Source organism: Triticum urartu, chromosome 7A (genome assembly GCF_056163025.1).
Source record: "Triticum urartu cultivar PI428250 chromosome 7A, HENAU_Tu73, whole genome shotgun sequence".
NCBI classification, from domain to species: Eukaryota; Viridiplantae; Streptophyta; class Magnoliopsida; order Poales; family Poaceae; genus Triticum; species Triticum urartu.
Window position 1 is genome coordinate 106,834,058 of NC_141879.1, and position 19,857 is coordinate 106,853,914.

The window sequence follows — 19,857 nt, forward strand, 5'->3', positions numbered from 1 at the left end:
CCATTTTCTCGTGAGTGATGAGCGGAGTCCACTCATCGTGAGAATAACCCACCTAGCATGGAAGATATCTACAACCCTAGTTGATACATGAGCTATTCGAGAATACAAAATAGAATTTCATTTGAAGGTCTAGAGTTTGGCACATACAAATTTACTTGGAACGGCAGGTAGACACCGCTTATAGGAAGGTATGGTGGACTCATATGGAATAACTTTGGGGTTTATGGAAGTGGATGCACAAGCAGTATTCCCGCTTAGTACGAGTGAAGGCTAGAAAGGGACTGTGAAGTGACCAACTAGAGAACAACAATAGTCATGAACATGCATTAAGATTAATCAACAATGAGTGCAAGCATGAGTAGGATATAAATCACCATGAACATATATATCGTGGAGGCTATCTTGATTTTGTTTCAACTACATGCGTGAACATGTGCCAAGTCAAGCCACTTGAATTGTTCAAGGAGGATACCACCCTATCATACCACATCACAACCATTTTAATAGCATGTTTGCATGCAAGGTAAACCATTATAAACTCCTAGCTAATTAAGCATGGCATGGGCAACTATAATCTCTAATTGTCATTGCAAACATGTTTCATTCATAATAGGCTGAATCAGGAACGATGAACTAATCATATTTACAAAAACAATATACATCGAGTTCATACCAGCTTCTCTCATCTCCATCAGTCCATCATATATCGTCATTATTGCCTTTCACTCACACGACCGAACGGTGTGGATAATAATAATAGTGCATGTGCATTGGACTAAGCTGGAATCTGCAAGCATTTAATACAGGAAGAAGACAAGGTAATATGGGCTCTTGGTTAAATCAACAATAATGCATATGAGAGCCACTCAACATTTTCATCATGGTCTTCTCCTCTCGACCCCCAAAGAATAAGAAAAGAAATAAAACTATTTACATGGGAAAGCTCCCAATAAGCAAAAGAAGAATGAGAAATCTGTTTGGGTTTTCTTTTAATTACTACTACTATAGGCACGGAAAGTAAACTAGCTAAAAGCTACAGGTAATTTTTTGGTTTTTCTTAAGGTTTTTCAAACACACAAAACGAAGGCTTAGAAAAGAAAATAAACTAGCATGGATAGTACAATGAAAAAGTATGAGCACCGACAACTAGAATGAGTGTGTGAACATGAATGTAATGTCGATGAGAAATACGTACTCCCCCAAGCTTAGGCTTTTGGCCTAAGTTGGTCTATGGACACTGCTGGCCTAGTGGATATCCAAAGTCGTAGCCGGGGTTGTACTGAGATGCAGCAGCTACTGCCTGAAGAGCTAGAGCTTGGAGGCGAGCTGCCTCCGTCCTCCTCTCGTACTCGTTCACCTCCTTCCTGGTTATAACATATCTCCTTTTTGCCTGAAAGTTAAAGAAATTAGGAGCAGGGAGGGCAACATGGATAGTGCGCTGTCTGTCAAAGATTAGTCGGCACTAGAGGAACTGTTCATTCCTCTCAAGAAACTGATGGCGAACCATAGCATTATAATCTAGATAAGCAGGAGGAAACTCTATATCATTTCCATGTATGGGTATACCAAGATAGTTAGCTACATGAGTTGCATAAATTCCACAAAACAAATCTCCAATTATACCGTTAAGATGCAACCTCCGTGCCACAATGGCTCCCAATGGCCCCCAAGTTATATTGTTATCACCTAATACCGCACTCTTGAGGACACTAAGATCTGGAACGCACATGTGACAAGCCTCACCTTTACCGTTAATGCATCTACCAATAAAGAGAGCAAATGTATGGAAGGGAAATGAATGCTCCCTATGGTAGCCTGTGTGATTTCTCTAGATTCCCCCACGGTGATACTAGCAAGAAAGTCTTTATATTAAGATTTGTGAGGTTCACTAACATTGCCCCACTGTGGGAGTTTACAAGCAGTATTAAAATGTTCTAGGTCCATGGTATATGATTTATCATAAAGATCAAATAGAACAGTGTGAGAATTGCGCAAAGATGTACATTTAAACCTCCTCACAAAGGAATCGGTTAGGTAGTGGTACTGTAGGCACTTATCTGACATGAAGTCCTCAAGATCAGCATTATGCAGATACGCGTAAAATTCATCCTTGATGCGTGACTGGACCATAAACTCCTCTAACGGCCATTCACAAGGCCGTGCTTGAGCTTCCCTTGGTGGTTCATTGTCCGGCTCACGTATCGCGAGCCTTGGTCCTTGCTTCCTTGAGGAACCACCTTGGTACATTTTCCTATGCATTTTTCTTTCTCTGAATTTTTTTTGAAATTTTAATGACTCAAAATAAAAGTGAACCAAACTCAACAAGATTGATAGCAACTACTCCCACAAGTGCCTAGAGGCTATATCATGCATTAAAACTACTTTTGACCATATAAATTTGACATGCAAGCTCAAGAACAGGGTCACCCTAGCAGAAAAAAATTGCAATAAATAAAGCACTAGAACAAAAACTAATTAGACCATCGGAGGAGTCACATACCGAAGAACAATCTCCCCAAACAGTTTTGCGAATGGAGCTTTGAGAAAGGAGATCGAAAATGGCAGCAAGATGAGCTAGAACACGGGTTTGAGCTATGGGAAGATTTTTCTTGGAGGAAGACAAAGTGAGTGGGTGCTGGAAGCCTAGAATAAGTGGAGCGGGTCCACGTGGGGTCCACGAGGCAGGGGGCGCGCCCTGCACCCTCGTGGACAAATGGTGGTCCCCCTGGTGTGTTCTTAGTGCCAAAAAATTTTAAATATTCAACAAAAAAATCATATTTCATTTTCAGGATGTTTGGAGAACTTTTATTTTCGGGGTATTTTTATTGCAAGGATAATTCAGAAAACAGACAGAAAATACTAATTTTGCTTTATTTAATCTAAATAACAGAAAGTATAAGAAGGGTACAGAGAGTTGTGCTTTCTAACTTCATCCATCTCATGCTCATCAAAAGGAATCCACTAACAAGGTTGATCAAGTCTTGTTAACAAACTCTTTCCGAATTGCATGAAACCGGAGAATTTTCGAATAACACTAGGTTACCTCAACGTGGATATGCATGTCCCCAACAATAAGAATAACATATTTCTTCTTGACAGTAGGAAGAGGGAATTCAAAACCTCCAATAGTAATCGTTGAAATTTTTCCAATAGAATTGATACTGTGGACTTGAGGTTGTTTCCTCGGAAAGTGTACAGTATGCTCATTACCATTAACATGAAAAGTGACATTGCCTTTATTGCAATCAATAACATCCCCTGCAGTATGCAAAAAAGATCTACCAAGGATAATCGACATACTATCATCCTCAGGAATATCAAGAATAACAAAGTCCGTTAAAATAGTAATGTTTGCAACCACAACAGGCACATCCTCACAGATACCGACAGGTATAGCAGTTGATTTATCGTCCATTTGCAAAGATATTTCGGTAGGTGTCAACTTATTCAAATCAAGTCTGCAATATAAAGAGAGAGGCATAACGCTAACACCGGCTCCAAGATCACATAAAGCAGTTTTAACATAGTTTCTTTTAATGGGGCATGGTATAGTTGGTACTCCGGGATCTCCTAGTTTCTTTGGTATTCCACCTTTAAAATTATAATTGGAAAGCATGGTGGAAATTTTAGCTTCCGGTATCTTTCTTTTATTTGTAACAATATCTTTCAGATACTTAGCATACGGATTCATTTTAAGCATATCAGTCAAACGCATACACAAAAAGATAGGTCTAATCATTTCAGCAAACGCTAAAAATCCTCATCATCCTTTTTCTTGGAAGGTTTAGGAGGAAAAGGCATGGGTTTCTGAACCCATGGTTCTCTTTCTTTACCGTGCTTCCTAACAACGAAGTCTCTCTTATCATAATGTTGATTCTTTGATTGTGGGTTATCAAGATCAACAGCAGGTTCAATCTCTACATCATTGTTATTGCTAGCACTACAAAAAAATACACTTCCGTGATGATACGTGTTTGTCACATTAGGTCGCTTTTTTTCATGCATGTACATCCATGACAAATTTATGACAGAATCAAGATAGTCATACCTGTGCTGTCGTAGAAGTGTTCCATGACATTACCAAAATTATCATCACAGAAGTGTCCACTTCCATGACGATAAATTGCGCGTCACAGAAGTGCTTTCGTCAAGGGTGACCGACACGTGGCATCCACCGTAACGGAACACCGTTAAGCTATCGGGTCGGGTTTTGGAACCGATAACCCGTTAACAGCCCCGGCCAATGGGGATTTTCCACGTGTAAAATCATCATTGGCTAGAGGAAACACGTGTCGGCTCATCGTCGGGACAGATGTCATCCACTCACTGGACAGAAGGCGCCTATGATACGTCGACACGTGGCACAGACGAACAAGTTTAAATGGGCCGGCCCAACTAAAGGCCCACAAGATTTTGCGGACCATAATGGGCCGGCCCAGCTAAAGGCCCACGAGATTTTGCGGACCAAAATGGGCTGGCCCAGCTAAAGGCCCACAAGATTTCGTGGGCCATAATGGGCCGGCCTAGGTAAAGGCCCACAAGATTTTCGTGTGCCATAATAGGCCGGCCCAGGTAAAGGCCCACGGTGACTCTAGCCCATAATGAACAGTAATTTTCTTTATACCCATTAATGGCCCGTGATTTACATGGGCCGTTTCCAGCCTGTGTTAGCTTTCGGCCTATTGACGCCCCATACGTTCTTGGGCTCCTTTTCGGCCCTCGATTACTTCCGGCCCGTTACTGGCCTGTTCCCCTAATGGGCCAAATTCGGCCCATGGCAAGAGCCGGCCCGTTACTGGCTTGTTCCACTAATGGGGCAAATTCGGCCCATGGCAAGAGTCGGCCCGTTACTGGCCTGTTATCCTAATGGGCCAAATTCGGCCCATGGCAAGAGTCGGCCCGTTTCTGGCCTGTTAACCCGTTGCGCCGTTTCCATCCCGTCCTATATTCTGGCCCATTAACGACCCGTTATGCCTGTGACAGAATTAAGCTTTTGCTGTCCTATGGCCTGTTAACGGCCTATTACCATGCTGGGCCGATACCAATTACGCCCGATTATGGCCCATGTAGACCCATTTATCCGACGGCCCGAGACCCACCGATTACAGGCCCATTTATCGACGGCCCGTAGGAGACCCATGCATCCTACGGCCCGTATATGGCCCATGGTAGTTGCGGCCACTAGCAAACCAGGGGAAAAGAAGATTAGGAAATAAATAAGGCCGAAACTACCGCTAGGCTATTAAGGCGATTGCACAGATTACATCCACTCGGCATCAAAGATCGCCACCAGTGCAAATATAGGGAACACCCTACACTATACAAAAATGGCTTGCTGTTTTCTTCAGGCGGTGGCTGCACGTTAAGAATAAATTTTGTATCGCACCAAAACAAATTACAACTATATAACAAAAGGAAGGTTGGCATAAAACTTAACAGTCTAGCAGATAAATGCACCACCAGAAGTTCAGAAGCTCAGTTCATTTGACCTGACTGTTACGTTTTCATGTTGTATTGTCCGATGGAGCACCATAACCCTCGCCTTCATTTCCCCTAGGCTCCTGAACAACATAGCAAATGTCTAATATTCTGGTTTCAAAACCATGCATATCTTGACGACATTGAGCAATGTTTCTCCTTGTTTCACAAAGGGTCTCTATTAGGGAATGGACTTGTGTCTGGAGCGCAGATACAACATTGCTTTGAGCTTGCATATCTTGATCATGAGGCAGTTTGGACGATATTGCCTTAACAACCAACCTAGTATTACACAGGAACGTGCTTTTGGCACTGTTAGTGGACAGGTACTGACCCACTGCAGCAAGAGCTGACATTGCGGTTATAGTTGCCTCGCCACCTTCAGAAGGTGGCGGTTCCACCATTTTTTCCATAGCTCGCTGAAAAGTTGAGGTTTTACATTAGTAGTACCAGAACAGAAGATATTAAGGAGGCAGCAAAACCAAACAAAATAGCTTTGGTCTATATACAGAACTTATTCTGGTGAACCCATGTAAAATATTAGTTGTATTTTATTGCAAAGTACATAATAAAACCAGGTTCCAAACATATGACCATGTACCATCGCTAATGTATTGTCTATTTCTTCACATTGTATTGAGGGCTAAGGATAAAGAGACAAAGTTTATAATACGGTAAGCATAGTATGACGTCATTCATATCACAAAACAACTGAGAACAGAAAAACCGGCAATTGTAACGTTGTGTGGGCAAGTCCAGCACGAAACTAGATTACGGGTCAAGATCAAAGGAACATCACTCCTCTCTTTTAAACCTTGTAAGGTGCAATGATACGCTAAGACAATTGTGTATAAAATTGAAAAGAGTAATAGACATTGGCTGCAAACCATGCAGTTCAAGGCACAAGTCAGAGTAAGTAGTAGTTAAAAGGCATGAGGATTAAGGACTTACAACGGCGGCTTTGACTGGTGTAGTCATGCCCTTCTTCTTGCTGGTGTGACAGTCCTTGAAGATTTCCACAGCATTTGGTTCAGGTACTTTTTGGTCCTTGCGGGCTTTCCTCTGCATTTGGAACAAGTCAATATAGATCTGATAATATGGTTCAGCGAAAAGAGTGAAACAGCAGCTAATTACAAGAGCCTCGGAGTGTGCAATATAGCTATGAGATCCTGTCATTTGTTGGAATTTCACTTTCGTACGGTTGGCCTTGTTCTTTGAACAGTTCACCTACAAGAAGATAGATTTGTGTGGCACATGCGTAAATAGGACTTCAACATGTGATCTGATGACATATATATAATGTACCTGATACTTCAGATTGGACCAGTGTTTAACGAGGCCTCTCTAGTCTTCATCAGATATATTTTCCACTGGAGATGTTTGGGCAAGTTCACTGTTAGCCTTGCCTTCAAAGTGAGTTTTCCTTAAGTTATACCGATACTGTCGCAGAGCAGACTTGAAAACATGGGTGCAAGCTTGTCTGGTTGCATCATCTTGGCTATCCAACTTGAACCTGATCTGTTGAAAATTATGGGAGTCTCATTATTAGCAACCTAGAAAGTATTGGACAGAGCAAGACGATATTACTAGTTTCCATACATAACCATACTTACAGATAAATGGTCGAGGAAGATGTTGAACTGGGTTTCGTGTTTGTCATTCCTGTACTGAATCCATGTTGGGAGGATACGTACATAACACCTAATAGCAACCGCTGCCTCTGATACTAACTTGGCTGACTCTGTAGCATCACGTGGCCATTTTAAACCTGTCTCAAAACGGATCTCCATTCTTCCTCCTCTAGATTTAGTTAACCTATCGAGCATTATCCCTGATGTTTGTTTCCTCTTGCGCCTAGGTGCTAGTCCAACAAAAAACATAGGAAGTGTTAGTGTACATCAAACTGTGAGACTACATATAAAGAAGCATGCAACTGTAACTTGACTCCAGTAACTACCTTCTTGCTGTTGAAGCTCACAAGGTTCATCTGATATTGCCAACTCGTCTTGTGTCAAGAGTGCTTGGGAAGTAGTGTCAGGTGGCAAGGGAGCTTGGGAACGTGCTGCTAGCTCAGTTGACACATGAGTACGTCGTGCAGCTAGTAGTACTGTGGTAGGTGTTGCAAGAACTAGGGCTGTCTCTGCTTGTTTGGTGGCAGCTATTTGTTTCTGTTTGTCTTTTTTTGCAACTCGTGTAGCATGGGATGCCGTGTTTGTAGAATTTTCTACTGGACTTTGACCTTCTGTTGCACCATCAGTGCTAGCAGAATCTGCAGGATTCATCCGCTTCTCATTCCCTACCATTTTGTGTTTCTTCCTCTTTCTCCGTGCCATGTTAAGTCAAGCCGACAAGAAAAACGAATAACAATTTAGTTCTTCAGAACAAATTGATGCGTGATGCAGATGAACTGAACTTTGATGTTAGACAACCACATGATAGGAGGATGTAATATGTATGAAAAACAAGACGAAAGAGATAACCAGAACTATGATGTGTAAACTAAGAAGAAGACATTTCACCAAATTAGAAGCAATGCAATGGAAGGTAGACACCATATGAAAGATGCTACAAATATCGCTCTGCCAAGTTAACAGTGTCTCATCATAAATGGCGTTTAAACAAATGTGAAGCAGTACAAGAAATAAATCATATGCAAGATGCAAACAACATCACACTACCATGTTAGAGGTCTCTCGTCATTAGTGTCATTGCATATTCACAGCATTACATATTCATAGCTTATGATGTGTAAACTAAGGAAAAGGCATTTCAACAAATTAGAAGCAATGAAAGCAAGACACCATATGAAAGATGCAACGAATATCACTCTACCAAGTTAAAATTGTCTCATCATAAGTGTCATTTCAACAAATTAGTAATACAAGATAGAAAAGAAAGTGAGATGTAACCTATATCACACTCCGAAGTCAAACGTGTCTTATGATAAGTGATTGTTGCAGGTTACACAGCAGTAGTAATTTGATGTAAGAACATGGTGTGATAGACGGATATTGTATGTTCTAGAAACAGGAACACGTGTCTTATTCAAGTATAATGTGTAAAGTAAGCAGATGGAATTCAACAGAATTAGAAGCAATACAAGCTAGACATCACACATAACATGCAACCACATATAACAGTGCCAAGCTAGAGGGAGCACCGGTGATGCTGCACTAGGGGAGACGTGCTCATCATAAACACAGCTTTGTTGAGTGTCTATGCATATGTTGTCTTGGAAATCATCTTGGGGGTGTGGAGGAGTAGAAACTGTAGATGCCCTCCGTTCGGAAGGAGCACCTTTATCCGATGCCTTGCTAACTTCCTTCCGCTTTATTGATTTTGAATTGTCAAGTAAAACCGCCAAGAAAAAGCAATAAAATTCTCTCTTCAGAACTCATTCATGCATGATACTGACAATCACTACTTTGATGTAAGGCAAACACATGATACCAGGATGGAATATGTACGAAAAATAGGACAACATGGCATGTTCACAACTGTTTGTGTAAACTAAGCAGAAACCATTCCAGCAAATAAGAAGAAATGCAAGCTAGACACCACATGAAAGATGCAACCAATATGACTCTGCCAAGTTAAAAGCGTCCCATCATAAATGGAATTTCAACAAATTAGAAGCAGTGCATGCTATAAATCATTTGAAAGATGCAACTAATATCGCACTGCATATACTAAAGGTGTCTCATCATGTTGATTGATGCGGGATACAAAAAAACAATAGTTTTATGTAAGGACATGCTTAATAGACAGATGTACTATGTACTAAATACAGGAATGCATGTCACATTAACAGGTATAATGTATAAGCTAAGCAGACTAGCACATGCAGTTTAACCAGATTGGAAGAATTATAATCTAGACACCATATGCAACATGCAACCACATATCACGCTGCCAAGTTAGAGCAAGCACCTACGATGCTAGTGTAGGGGAAATGTTGTAATCAACTACAAAGCTATGTTCACTCTCTTCATCTAGCATTTCTGTTTCTTGAGAATCATGTCGGGAGGCTGACGCTGCATTCTTTAAATGAGGAGTAGTCCCCTTGCCTGCCTGCCTCGTCATAAGTGATTGATGAGGGATACACAAGAACATTAGTTTGATGTAAGAACATGGTTAATACACAGATGTATTAGTATGTACCAAAAACAGAAAGGCATGTCATATTCAAAGGTATAATGTGTAAGCTAAGCAGATGCAATTTAACCAAATTGGAAGCAATACAAGCTAGACATCCGGCTGGAGTGGTGAGCATGATCATCTAGGACCTGAGAGCCTGGTGGGAGGCGGGCTGCTTTGCCACCATCGCAGCTTTTTAGTTGGCTTCCAGGTGATGCCTATCTTTGCTGGGCTTGTCACTGGCTCGGCCAGTGCCCTGACTAGCTATTTGTCTTCTGGTGCTCACGGGATGGTGGTTCATGTAAAAAAATATCTTTCCTTATCTTACCGACTTCGGCCTTTCGAATACAAGCTAGACACCATATGGAACATGCAACCACATATGACACCACGAAGTTAAAGCAAGCACCTGGGATGGTGGTTCATTGCGAGCGAGGTCATCAACTCCAGAGCTACGTTCCCCGTCTCCATCTGCTGACACTACACCCTTTAAAGCGTTGAAATGTGTCTTGCCTAGCCGCACACCAAACTGGAGCAACTTCTCTCTTTTCTTTTTGGCTTCTCTCATGGCAGCAGAGTCTAAAATACCCTTGCATAAAAACACAACAGTGAGAGTAAGGGTGAAGTGTGTGCAGAACTAGTGCACTGTAAAAGTAGAAGATAGCAGGTGGCTGAAAAATAAATGACAGGAGACATATGATAGCTCTACAACATTGCATGGCAAACAAAATTAGATTCTACTCTGTATGATTTTGTAATATATGAGCACAGGAAATGTAGGTACTCCTCCAGCACACCACCACATGTGGTCATATCTAAGATAACAGTCGACTGAAAATAAATAGGTCAGTCGATTTTTTTAATGAACCGTCCGATCTATAAGGAACGGGCAGATGGCCTTCGTCTACCTCCCGCCAGTCACTGTTGACGATCTTTCTCAAACCGCCAGCGACCACCGGCCCAGACCCCTGCCTCCGCCGCCCCGCCCTCCCATCGACCTCACACCACCGCCGTGCTTGGCAGCGCCCCCAGGCCATCCCTTTAATCCCGGCCGACCTCCAGATCGGGCGCCAGTAACTCTAGGCCGCACACGCCCCTAAGATAAACACCAAGGCGCTGCTTCCCCGACGTAATAGGCGTACTACCGCCTGTTACGCCAGGGAATGCTTCCGTTAATTGGGGAAAAAGTGGCCAGAAATTGAAATTCAGGGGGGCGACGGACCTCTAGCTAAGGTGAAATAGTATAAGAGGAGAAACCTTGTGCATCGCGAGTTACTAGGAACATCTAGTATCAAGAAGAAGCGGTTAACTAGTGTCTTCTGTGGGATGAATACCGTGCAAGCGGAGACGTAAGATTTGCACAAATAAGGGAAGAGGAGTACCTTTTTCGGTTGCCGGTGTGGTCACCTCCACAAGTCGCGCCGATTTTCTTGTTTTTACCGGGGAAACCGATGTTCTGGAGGGTGCAGGCTTGGATGAACCCATGGCCAAATTGTTGACTGTGTTGTCGTGGCCGTATGTCGGCAGAGGGGAAGCAGATCCGAGGCGGCGAAGGACAGCATAGCAGGAACAGCTCTGGTGCGGTGGAGGGTGGCGAAGTGTCACGACCGGTTTTCCAATAAAAATATTTATTGAGAAACCAATCTTTTGAGTCCAGGATGAGAGAAATCTTCCTCACTGGTAGACAAATACTTGATACAATAAGCCAGTAGCATAGAATATATTACAGGGTTGAGCTAGGGCTGCTCAACAAATTATTACAGGCGCGCCAATAATTATACATAATGGCGGATATAACACAATGGTGTGGTGGCATACTACTGACTCGAGGATAAAGTGATGGTGGAATAACACAGTGGGGAATGTGATAACACGACTCTCAAACTGGCATCTTATCGAGCGTCGAGGTGAGGCTCGATAAATTTATTCGGGTTGCGAAAGCGGATATAATACAGTGACCAAATCCAGGGTCGCACGAGACTGACTGGGATTCCTCTAGGCGTCGGACTCGCTATTGAACTCTTCATCCATGAGATCGCCTTCGTCAGCATCTGGCCAAATCAACAAGCCAGTGAGTACTTTGAAAGTACTCGCAAGACAGTTCGGACGTGAGATATAACAAATGCATGCATGAATGCGTCACGATTAATTCACCAATGTATATTCAAAAATTAGCATAACGAAGTAAGTAAAAAGGGAAACGGCGGTAGTCCGCCTGAAATCCCAACAAAACATAAATGAAAACCGATCGGGTGTCTGAAGCGACGCCTCGAAAGGTGAACAAATAAATAGAAGGAAATGATGCCACAGTCGGACGTCTGAGCGACATCGCAGAAAGGGCTTTAAAAGAAATGCCACAGTCGGACGTCTGAACGACATCGCAGAAAGGGCTTTAAAAGAAATGCCACAGTCGGGCGTCTTAGCGACACCACATAAAGGGCATTAAAAGAAATGCCACAATCGGACGTCTGAGCGACATCGCAGAAAGGGCTTTAAAAGAAATGCCACAGTCGGACGTCTGAGCGACATCGCAGAAAGGGCTTTAAAAGAAATGCCACAGTCGGACGTCTGGGCGACATCACAGAAAGGGCTTTAAAAGAAATGCCATAGTCGGACGTCGGGGCGACATCACAGAAAGGGCTTTATTCACAAGTAAGTAATACTCATAATAAATATTCAATTCATGAAAATAAACGGGTTAGTCCATCCACAGGAATAATCATTTAGCCGGAACTAGTACTCATACGATTTACCGGAGTCTCTGTCATCAAAACTGGCACTTGTCAGGATAAGATGATACTGATCTTGGACATAGAATAGATGATTCAAGGAATATATGACTCTGCAGAGTTTGTACAAAAATTTCCCACAGCCAACGGATTTCCGTAGTCACGAAGGACTGGTTCCGTTTACGGTATTTCGGAAGAAACACAGCTAACCAGTACACACCCATCCTACCTCTCGATGCTAGGAATCACCCTAGACATCGTCCAAGAAAAACTTTTGAGACGGGGAGATCACAATCTCGAATAGCATGGGATCAAATTTATATACACGCGCTCTAAGGGGTGCCCCCCTCTCGGTCCCAACCGGAAACACCCATGCCCCCTGACCGGATGACTGGCTTTAATCCAGGGCCATGGAACCATCATCCCGGCCTCTCCTTTTGGTGTGTACCAGGAAAGCGGTTTGCAACTTACTAAACCATATTCCTTGCGGAAAACATGTGGTAGTACAGGGAAAGGAAATGGGAGGAACTGGACCGATACGGCTTGACACTGCAGTCACTTAGCCTGGCATAAGACTGGCATGCTACAACACTGCCATCTTACCCATCCTCATGCCAACACATGGCCATTCATATTCGCATCCATCCACTTATGGATCATCGAACTCACTTACCTCAACAATGCATGGAAATAACGTTCATCGGTATGCTCATCAACATGCCATGAGACTAACTAAAATGCAAAACATGACAAGACACTCATCATATCAAAAGTTCAAACATGCTTGCCTGGTTCGGAGTAGTCGGAGCCTAGCTCGGTGAAGTTCGCGGCTTCGTTACCTCCTTCGGTATCGTGTCCTTCCGCAACGGTGGGTGGTGGTGTTGGTCGCCGGGGAGCACCACGTCGACGGCGGTCTCAACTCCGGCGGACGGTGGTTCGGGCGTGGATGGAGCTCGTCGGAGAGGACGGAGTGAATCGAGCTGGAGGTCGAGGTGGAGCGAGGCGGCCGGAGTCGAGGAAGAAGGGCCCCTCGAGGCTCTTCTAGTTGCTGGTCGGGGTCCAGTGAGGTGCTGGAGGTGTGCGGGGGCGAGAAGGAGCTTGGGAGCGTTATATATAGCCGGCCCGAGGCGGTTGCCGTGAACGGGATAAGTCCGGCGAGCGATTACGGTGGCGCTGCGGTTGGGCAGTGGAATTAGGAGCTTGGGCATCGCCTAGGTGGAGTAGTGGTGCCATTCCAGGGTCCAGCTCAGCACGGGAGGGGGTTTTACGGCCTGTCCCAACGGAACGGCCGTGCGGCACGTCGGTGGCAGGGAGCGCGCCCTGCGCGTGCCAGGCCACGGCGGCGGTGCTGCACGCGTGCGCTGGCAAGGGAGACGGCCACGCGGAGCTACCAGATGGCTTGGGCGGCGCTGAACGGCGTTCTGCCGTGGTGTGCCTTCTGTCGGCCGCCACGGGAGGTCCCGACGCCGCAGAAGACGCCGGCGAGGGCGGGCCAGCGCGCCACCGACGCCAGGAAGGCTCCACGCACGCGTGTGAAGCTCCGGACAAGAGGGAGGGGCTGCGAGCATCGAGCCAAGCGCACTGTGAGCTTGTGACTGAACTCTGAAGAAAACGACACTGTAAAACTGAATTTTACTGAACTTTACTGAAAATGCAAAGAACAGTGCAGCTCAGGTGTTCGACAGAATGCTTCTGGCATCTAGGGATTTTTCCTTGAGCTGAAATTTGGTGGAGTGGCTTCTCATTGCTCTAGTAGGCTGCATGATTTTTGGTGGAATTTTTGGAGGAGTGTAGATATGAATTTCACCCAATTTGGCAAATCTGGTCCAAACTTGCAGTGAGTGAAATTTGAAATTTTTGAAAAGAAGAAGAGTGGATCAAGATGGTTCTAGGTTGTGGGTACTAAAGACAATCCAGGGAAGTTGGTTTGGGACAAAAACTCAAAGGCAAAATGGTACTTGCTTTGAAAATCACTTAGGCTCAAAATGAATGGCAGAAAAGTTTTGGGAGATAAAAATAATTGAAATAAAATCCAAAACTTGTTTGGACTTGTTGAGATAGAGAAGTTAGATTGTCCAAAGGTGGAGGGAGGGGTTTTGAGAAGTTTTACTATAGGAGACATGGTAAAACCATGGGTGGATTCAAAAAGAAAGAAGTCCCAAAACTCCTAGGGTTTCTTTATTTTCTTTTTTTTGAAAATAAATAAGTTTGAGAGGGTAACAACCAGAAGGAAAAGCTCCCAAAAACTTCAACACCAAATTTGAAAGGGAAAAGAAAATCCTTGCCAAAGGAAAGGAAGTTTTTAAGAGGAAGGATTTCTGGAAAAGAAATTTTTAAAAGCTCTCTTTTAAAAATCCAACAAGGTTTTTTTTTGATAAAAACCAAATTAAAATTTTGGAGTGTCACACGAAGTTGGAGCAGCAGTGGTGAGCCGCAGGACGGCGTGGTTGAACTGGCTCGGGTACGAACGGCTCGGCCTCGGCTTCAACTACTAGACGTGGAGGGTGTTGCAGTTGAGGTTGCGGTGGACGACGACGTCGGGGTATCGGCTCCGGCATGATGGAGGAGGGCGGCGGTTGATGGGTGGGATGGGGTGGCGGACGGAGGACACCGGGGTTTCGCGGCTGGTGGAGAGGTAGTTTTGGCGCCCACGGAGTACGAATGGGGAATCGGACGGGTGGGGGAACCATGTTTCGGTCTGGGACACGCTTGTTTTTGGCTTTTTTGAACAGAAATGGGACGCACTTGTTTGAAATTTGGGGAAAGTACAAACTTTGCCCCCCTCTTAAATTTCAGACCTACTGTGGGTCGGGGGTAGGATGGTAATCCCAGGTGTCCCAAATAGTGGGCAGGAGCGATTTCGGCCGCGCGCATGTATGCTTAGGCGGCCATTGTGTATGAATGTTTTTCGGATGCGGTTGCGTGGCGTCTAGATGAAGCTACAAACCTACCCCGGTTTAGACCTTTGGACGTCGGGCCGGTAGGTTTCACGATTCAGAGTTATTAGAAAAGTAATTTCCTTGTACTACCAAACATTGGTCTCACGCGGTTTCAGGCGAGTAGAGGCTCTTTTGGCGCTTCGTTCGAAATTTTGAAACACAAGCATTCACGTTTAGTGTACTCTTGAACTATGAGGATTGACATAAATATACAATGTTATATTTGACCTTGTATGTTTGAAAACCTCATTAAATTATCCGCTTCTTTTTGAAATTTTGACACTTGAAAATCCTATAACTAAGATTATTTTGGAATGGAGGAGCTAAATTTGAATATATTTTGTACACGGCTACATATGCTATTATGTACAAAATCAGAGCAAAGATTGGTGCCCCCATAATTTAGGTATGGTTTACAAATGCCATGATATCAAATTCAAATAATTGAATGGACTTCATGTTGAATTCGATTTTTTTAAACCACCCTAAGTTGAATTCAAATGTATGCTAGTTCATAGGTAGTAGCTACTTATAATGTCCATTGTGTAACTTTCGTATGTATAATGTGCTTTACACAGACAACATGAACTATACTCACGTTTATATTCGATTGCTAACGCGATGCATTGTCTGGAGTTCAAAATACTAACTATGTGGATCAATTGTGTCGAATAATAACATAGACATGCTCAAATTCGATAGAATCTAGATGTCTGATGGATCAATGACCGCTCCTTACGTGAATTGCAAATATCATGATCCCATCCTAATATTTGGATACAATTTATATCGTTAATCAATGTGTAGAGTAGTCTTTTACGTGTAGTTTCACTCTCCATCAGTGGTCTCTCACACATGCTCACACACTCTCTCCCGAGGTGTCTTTCTCGCACACATGCTCTAGATATAACCCTCCCTCCCTCTCGTAACCATTTACAATTGTTTTCACTAACCTTCACAAGCACTCTTCCTCTCGCAAACATACACACGCACAATCCTCATCGACCCTTTCTGTACACATGGACCTGCCTACGTGTCTCACGTATGCACATTATCTTTACGCCTGTCTCTCACGCATTGTCTCACACCTCTCTTCCTAATCGACGAGTATGATTCTAGCAGAGCATTCTGTAGGATGCCCCTTAAAGTTAGGTTGGATGAATAGTAATATCAGAGATGAAGGGGTTACCTTAGTCCGAGAACCTAGGGTTACAAATCCTAGCCGGCTTTGTCAGTGGACACAGAGTCCTTCACAATTCTGCTATCTTTGTCTTGTACGACTAGTCATCAATGGGTCTTCCTAAATGTATCACGGGCCGACCAATGTGGCGCAGGATGGAACAGAACGAAGGGCCTCACCTCGACCCACCGGACCTCATGCGGTGACACACCCTCTGCCCCCACATCTCATTATCTTCTCACACCCACACATACCAACATAAACACCACACACAGAGAAAATTTCTCTTGGTGCCTCTATTCCCTCCCCCCTTGCATATACACACTCAAGGGAATGGAATCTCTTGTCGTGACATCATATTCGTCTCTCTCTCTCTAGACCACTCTCATTTCTCGTGCTATCTCTCCCACCCCCCCCACCCCCCCGTCGGCCCCTCTATCCATGCCTCTCTCGAATACGTAATACACACACATACCTCTCTAGGGCCCGCCAAATGCATCAACTACACATTCACACATGTTACATCACGTACCCCATTGATCTAAAAAGCCCTCTCTTCACGTTTATTTCGCATACAACATTCCTTTTGAATAAAGTGTGGCCAAAAAATTATTTTAGAGTTTCTACATATATACAACATTACAAAGTTATATGGAGGAGTATGAACGCTAATTTGCATTGCATGGTGCCCACAATGATATTTATTCCGCACTATGAATTTGTATATTTTTATACTATATACAAAGTTAGTCATAATAAAGAGAAACGCATACCCCCCTTGTACGCCCCTTTCAGGTATGCACACAAAACTATCTCCAGGTCCTCTAAAAGTAAGCCCCTAGAAAATTCACGCATGTTTCATCTTTCTCTCGCGATATATGCAATGACGATCATTGTATTTGAAGCGAAAGCACGATACGTACATTGGACTTCAGAATCCACTCATTACGGTCACCATTTACGGGCTCACCGTACAACTCTGTATTTGCTCATGACATGACTAGTTGACCAGTTAAACGCTCCACGTGGCACCTCTAGTGTTGCATCACATTATCTCACTACCATCGTGCCCACCTGTCGACTTGTATCTACTCTACATCTACACTCTTATAAAATACATAAAATACACTCTTATAAAAAACAGAGTTGGTGATGATGGTGTGCCTGCCATCCTGCAATATAGGCCGTCCGATTTATATTTGATAGATAGGAAAGAAACTATGGCAATTTTGCAAAAAGGTACCCACACACCTCTCCACATTTGCAAATAAGACCTTCCCTCATTCATCCTTTTCTCTCACAAGATAAACAAGTCATGCAAATGCATCTTGATGTTACATGCAACGCACGGGCATCTTGCTAGTAAGAATGAAAACAAACGACAAAAAAATATTTGTACGGTGGTTCAAAGTCATGACCGCGGGCATAGCGGACAAGGTGGCCTTGTATTGGTATGCTGAGTCGTCTGTTTTAACAGACAGGAGCTGGTGTGGTGATTATACACACACGCACGCATGCACACGAACTGCATCCACGCAACACTCACACAAACACATGCACCCACGCACGCACACAACACTCACACGTACACACGCAGCCACGCACGCACACAACACTCACACGCACACACGCACGCATGCATGCACACATTAGTACACCACACGACCAACACACACTCTCACGCTCAAGTGCTCAACCTACACGTGCATGCGCACACATCAGGCCCTGATAGACACATACACAACCAGGTGATTCTCGTGCACGGGTTGGAGCCTTGTCGCGCCTGTGTAAATTTGTGTTTATCTGACCTTTTGCCTATGCGAACTGACAGGTGGGACCCACAATGAATGTGGTCAATTTAACTAGTCAACATGGTGCCACGCAGACTATTTGGCCGGTCAACAGAGTGCAATCCGATGCTGAGATGTGAGCAAGTGACCGTATAATCACCACAAAACGTAATCAGCTTATTATGAAGTTCGGTGACCGTATTACGCTTTTCTCTCTGTAGGCCCTCCAAAACTACATCTCTACACGTTCTCGCATGATACATCTAACAACTATGCAATACAGCACTACTACTACACTCTAACACAATAAATCATATGTGTTTTTAGTTTTACTAGATATCATATTGTTACTTATAATTATTCAGTTTGCATACATTAAAATTGCCTTTGAAATGTATGGTCAGTATCATCTACCGCGCGGGAAAAATCCCGCCCTTTCCTGTTTAATCGGGTTTGTATCGATGGATCGTGCGAAACAACAAAACTATAGTACTATATAGTACAAGTGACAGTTCACTGGGCCGTCGTGTTGTCTACTCCTCTATCGTAAGAGTGGAGCGCTCGCTTTCATAAATCTTCTAGTACCTTTCGCTGACATGTGGGACATCAAGCTACCGGGTCCACGTGCCATACCGGAATACAGTGCAGAGCAGCCGGGGTGAAGCACCCTAGTCATGGCGTCAGCGTAGTAATGAGCAATGAGGCGTCAAATCACAAACCTGCACCTATCCCGCAGTTAAGTTGGAGGGACGAAGCAACCATCATTTCACTCGTTGCTGAATCCGCTTCTCCCTCATCTTCCTCAACTTAACCATGTGTTGCTTCTGTCGTTGTTCTGCCTCATGTGGGACGTGGATCGGCTTGGTAAAGCACTGACACATGGGACCGCATGTTAGCAAACCTCCAGGACAACGTCCTCCGAAAATAAGAAGCCTAATCCTAGACTTACAAAGGGCTACGTAGCTGCTACGTATACTTTCCATCAAATCTATATATGCCCCCCCTGATTTTCAGGTGGGGTGGGCCTAATCCTCTCCTTTAATCCAATCAAATAGTCCCACATCACATCAGTTCGTAACTTTACGTAAACCATTACATGGATGTAGCATTGCTCAAATAAGAAACCTCCCCCGCCATCCGTGCGGCAAAATCACCTCCTTTTTACTAATCTCGATTCTATAATTTTTTAGATCAATATAATTGAGATTTGTATAGATAGCACACAGGAGCAAAACCAAGTGGTACGGTTAAGGGCATCCACAATGTGTAGCCAAATGTGAAAATAGCTTTTGGCATCGTGGGAACCATTGTGGATGGTGTTGCCAAAGCCAAAAAGATGGAACCGAAGCTCCCTAATTGATTGATTGAAGGAATAGAAAAATGCAACGTCTCTCCTCTTTCTCCCATGCTTGGACGCATGTAGTACAGTATAGAGCACAGAGTCTACTCCCATGTCCCTTCTTTCACAAATCACAAAGCAGTGAGGCGTCAAATCACAAAAGCACGGACGAAGCAACCATCATTTCACTCTTCGCTGACTCCGCTTCTCCATCGTCTTCTTCGAGAAGCCATCTCACCGCATTAGTTATAGTAGTACTAGTAAA